The following is a 6,000-nucleotide window of genomic DNA, read 5'->3' on the forward strand; positions in this document are numbered from 1 at the left end:
CAGTAAGGATTTGGGAGTGTGAAAAGAGAATCATTGAAGTTATGTTCAATTGATTTAGTTCACAAAGTAAAGATCATAGACAAACATAGTATGCATACTTGGTGTATGGCATGACTAGTGTTTATAAAAACATAGTGTACATGCTTGGAGCATGGGACAACTATTGTTTTAAATTCAAGAATAAAGTTGATAGCTGAAACAGTATACAATGAATAATGTGTAATCATATGGTGATAAATAAAAGGTGTTTTATTTATGTTCATAGGGTTTGATACCATATTGGATTCAATTATTATTGTGTTTCACTTTGCATGTTTTGACTTCCCGAATAAACTAGGTTATTCTTCCGGAATGACTAAGTTATTCGAACCATCCACAGTCGGTAATATGTTGGAAGTAGATATGAATTAAGACTGTCATGGGTTGGCTTGTAGAGGTCTAAGGTGTTGGACAAAGGGCTACAACACTCATGAGTGCTCATAAGTTCTGAGTATTGGATTCAACCCGCGCTCATTGGAATCACTTCATGGATTTTATCACGAGTGATCATGAGACGATAATATCTTATATTCTTCAAACCTAGAGATAGGAGTTGTTACTATGAGTTGATAGTACATTGATTGCACGAAAACGCATTTGGTAACTCGGTGCTATAAAACGTGCCTTTGTGTATGATTCAACAAGTAGTAGAACAAGCCATATGAGTCGAAGTTTATCCATTCCTTTTACCTTCGGGATAAAAGCGATATCTGTGGGCCCCTCGATGATTTGATGATGACAAATGGAAGTGCTCGGCTAGGCCAAGACTGATTTGATTTGTTCAATTAGTTAGTCATCATAAATCGGAAATCGGGAAACAACAAATGGACAGAGAGAATGATAATAATCCATGTCTCAGTCCATACGATATCTAGAATGGAGGAATATATGATCCCTTATCTAATGGACAAGTCATTGACAAAGGTCAGAGTTCATCTACAAGGTCAGAGTTCGACAAAAGCTTTTGAGAGCTACGATTGCCAGTTGGTTCCTGAAGTCATACGCAATAATAGTTTTAGACTTATCCAAGTAGGAGACTGTTGGATTAATGTCTAAGTCCATAACTATAATTGGTAAGACTTGACCCGACCCGGCATGGTCCATTTGGGTTGCATACCATCATGCACTTGGATAGACTATAATGAGAGAAATAAGACACTTATGGTTATTAATATATTATAAGTTCTAGTATATTAATAATAAGAATAATAAGATTATTTAATTAGTATTGATCAAGAATTAATCTAGGATTAATTAAGTGATCAAAAGAAGACTAATTAAATATATGGGTTGATTGTGTAAATCATCCATACTTGTATAGTGGGCTAATGCTCCATGGATAATCAAGTTGGGCTAAAACCCATAGGATGGTCCATGGATGCTCCATGGTGTATTTGTACCCATGGATCATGGAAATGAAAGGCCATGTCAATTAGGGCTTACATGTGTTGGGTTTTGAGCATTCTAACACTCCTAAGTGTACATGCAACCCTAAATACCTTGGATCTATGTTTTCTCTATTATACATGCAAATAAGAACTTCCAAGGTATTATCCTAATCTAGCATACAAAACAATAACTATAGCAAGATAGAATACATACCTCTTTGATGTAGAAAGTCTTCATGAAGCTTGAGTGCCTAGTGCCCCAAGTGTGACACCTCAAATGGAATCACAATCATCAAAACACTTGTAATGACTTGAGAGAATTCTACACTCATCAAAATCGGCTAGCCCTCTCTAGAATCATACTCGTGCCAATTTTGCCAAGAATAATATCTTTATATAGTGTTACAATTAGGGCAAACCCTAATTGTCATGACTTTCCATTTCCTTGGATCCATGGGTTCAAATACACCATGGAGCATCCATGGACCATCCTATGGGTTTTAGCCCAACTTGATTATCCATGAAGCATTAGCCCACTATACAAGTATGGATGATTTACACAATCAACCCATATATTTAATTAGTCTTCTTTTGATCACTTAATTAATCCTAGATTAATTCTTGATCAATACTAATTAAATAATCTCATTATTCTTATTATTAATATACTAGAACTTATAATATATTAATAACCATAAGTGTCTTATTTCTCTCATCCAAGTGCATGATGGTATGCAACCCAAATGGACCATGCCGGGTCGGGTCAAGTCTTACCAAATATAGTTATGGACTTAGACATTAATCCAACAGTCTCCCACTTGGATAAGTCTAAAACCATTATTGCGTATGACTTCAGGAACCAACTGGCAATCGTAGCTCTCAAAAGCTTCTGTCGAACTCTGGCGTTGTCGATGAACTCTGACCTTTGTCAGTGACTTGTCCATTAGATAAGAGATCATATATTCCTCCATTCTAGATATCATATGGACTGAGACATGGATTATAATCATTCTCTCTGTCCATTTGTTGTTTCCCGATTTCCGATTTATGACGACTGACTAATTGAACAAATCAAATCAGTCCTGGCCCGGCCGATCACTTCCATTTGTCATCATCAAATCAACGAGGGGCCCACAGATATCGCTTTTATCCCGAAGGTAAAAGGAATGGATAAACTTCGACTCATATGGCTTGTTCTACTACTTGTTGAATCATACACAAAGGCACGTTTTATAGCACAGAGTTACCAAATGCGGTTTCGTGCAATCAATGTACTATCAACTCATAGTAACAACTCATATCTCTAGGTTTGAAGAATATAAGATATTATCGTCTCATGATCACTCGTGATAAAATCCATGAAGTGATTCCAATGAGCGCGGGTTGAATCCAATACCCAGAACTTATGAGCACTCATGATTGTTGTAGCCTTGTCCAACACCTTAGACCTCTACAACCCATCATGACAGTCTTAATTCATATCTACTTCCAACATATGACCGACTGTGGATGGTTTGAATAACTTAGTCATTCCGGAAGAATAACCCAGTTTATTCGGGAAGTCAAAACATGCAAAATGAAACACAATAATAATCGAATCCAATATGGTCTCAGAACTTATGAATATAAATAAAGCACCTTTTATTTATCACCATATGATTACACATTATTCATTGTATACTGTTTTAGCTATCAACTTTATTCTTGAATTTAAAACAATAGTTGTCCCATGCTCCAAGCATGTACACTATGTTTTCTAAACACTAGTCATGCCATACACCAAGTATGCATAATATGTTTGTCTATGATCTTTACTTTGTGAACTAGATCAATTGAACATAACTTCAACGATTCTCTTTTCACACTCCCAAATCCTTATCACAAATGCAAGAATTCCAAATTCATGCCATTTACTGAAATCTGTTAGATTCTAAACTTATATGCATTGATCCTCTTGTAATGATTATGCACAAAGTCATAAAGACTTGACAACAACCATTACAGAGTATTCCAAAGGAGATCAACTCCTTGGAAACATCCTTCTTGCATTAAGTCTCCTTAATCTTACACAGATTGAAAATTCTAACTTTGAAACATTTCCAGATTCCATTTTGACTATCACTTCTGACCCAGAGTTGCCTCCTTACAGAATATGTCAATATGGTCCTTCCAGAATTATCACTATACTTCCAACTGTCCTTGAGCAACCAATCTTTGGTAAACCTTAGATTGTCCTCGACAATTGTTTAATCCTTTTAGTCATATCCAGTTCTAAACCTTTTCCCTTCTTAATGCCCTAGGCATTTGGAAAAATTTAGAAAGGATGAATATAGCACATGTAATCGATCCTATATCCGAAGCATATGGGACACGATTCATGATGTCTTACATAAAGACTAAACCAGTCTTTTGCTATAATATGTCCATTTCAATTTGCCAAGTTCTCATAATTCAGATTATGAAAAGGGATGCCGTAATCATAATCGAATTTTAGAACGCAAATAATGGACCCATGTACAGAATTTCCTTATGTTGAGCCATTCCAACATGAAATTCATATATATATCCTTGACTAAATGATTAAAACCTCACGATCTAAGCTTATAGATTTGAGATGAAGCATAATTTCCTCTCCCTTAATTATAGCAAAACAACTTTTCCCAATTGAAACTTTTGTTTTCTATAATTAACATTGCTAGCTTGCAATACTTAACATAATTATCATGCTCCCACTAACATGATGATTATTAGCATAACACTTATGCTCCCACTAGCTTTGACATGTACTCAGAAATCAGCTGACTTTCTTACCAAAGTTCAGATTTCTGATACTAGATTGTTTTGATAAGACTTTATCAAAAACATACACCTTCCCTTAGATAGCACACTTGTGTATCTAAACAATTATGAAGAGGGATACCGTAATCATAATGTTTAGAGCTTTTTGCCACTTCTCACAAGTCCATGTTAGTGTGCCGGTTAACCACACGCGCTCCACTAACGACTTTGAGAATGCAAATATCACAATTGCTATCTAGCTAAAATCTACTTAGTGAAAGTGTTTCCTCACCATCATTTTCATGAATCGGAGAGAAACCTTATGACACTTAGATTTTTATGGTGTATGAGTTCCGACCCATATGAATTTGTCAAAACCATAATCACAAGACAAGGATAATGACAAATCCAAGCTCATATGGATTGAACTCAATCTTAATTTCTTGCCACCTGGCAGCTCAAGGGCCTGCCATTGCTTCCAAGTTGTTGTGCAACAAATTGAGAACTCTAAGAACTCATATGCAAAGCCAACTTTAACTGGAATGGGCACAGAATATGTCAACACGATAGGTTATAAACCTCAAGTCGTGTGCTAGTGAAGAACTTCAGATTCTATTCTTGATTAGTTCTTGAGACTTTCAAGACCTTTAAGACTCCCACTGTCCTCTTGACCTATAAGACTCCCTTGTCAAACATCCAAGAGACAGTGTGGATTCTAATCAAGACAAACACTTCACACATTTGGCCTAAGTTGGTCTTTGTTTTATCCAAAACATCACAACTTACCAATTTCAAATGTACAAGAGTAGAAAACTTTTACTCTTACATTTGACAAGTGTTTTAAACTTCTTTTGAGACATGTCACTCAAGTTACAATCTTGGAGTATGACTCTAAGACTTGTATTGGAACGAAGTATGACTCATCTGCTTGATTTAACCTCTTCAATAATTTAAGTTCCTCTTCTTAGTCATAAGAATGCACTAAGATTTCCTTAGAGAACTAACTGTGCTATGGTTTCTTAATCATTAAGATGATCACAAAACTGATACTAAAGTACTCTCCCATCTTTTCAGATTTGAGAAACTTTTATCCTTCTGCCATTTTGATTCTTCTTATTCGCTCTGCCTTACATTGAACCTTTTTCCAATGTCTCAAAGTTACACTTAAGCATGTAAGTATAATCATATTTACTGAGCTTTAGTAAACTATGACGAATAGTCTTATCAAACTTTTGTGGTGGACTTAATCAGTGCACAAGAATGTGTACTCGATCCCTTAGTCCTTTACTTGACTCACACATCCATGTGAACAAGTAATTAGTCTTAATTTTCCAAAACTTGAAATTTCTCATTCATCATGCTATACAACTTGCATGATTCCAAGTTTCGGTCCAATTGAAACTTGGGTGATGAGAATCTTTCCTTATTTGGTAAATCTAGACATTACCACAAATGAAAGAATCAATTTCATATTTCCACTCTTGCTCTTAATGGAATCACATAAGCAACAATTTTTCCTCAAATGCCATTGTAAGGATATTATAAAATAAATAAAATCAAAAATTTTCTTTTATTTTAAAACTTTGCGGAAAACTTATCCTTACAATCCATATGAAAACTTGTTGTTATCTATTCCTAAGCAATATCTCATAACTCCTAAGAAGTAGCTCAAGAATCCGATCTTCAAACTATGCGATAGAAATCCATCTACGCGATCAGATTCAACATATTCTTTCTTTAAGTTTCTTCACTTTTCTTTGATTCTTAAAACATCACCATGTGACCCAGTCACATC

This window comes from Lactuca serriola, chromosome 8, assembly GCF_051521515.1.
Source record: "Lactuca serriola cultivar US96UC23 chromosome 8, Lser_US96UC23_V15, whole genome shotgun sequence".
In the NCBI taxonomy this organism is placed as follows: domain Eukaryota; kingdom Viridiplantae; phylum Streptophyta; class Magnoliopsida; order Asterales; family Asteraceae; genus Lactuca; species Lactuca serriola.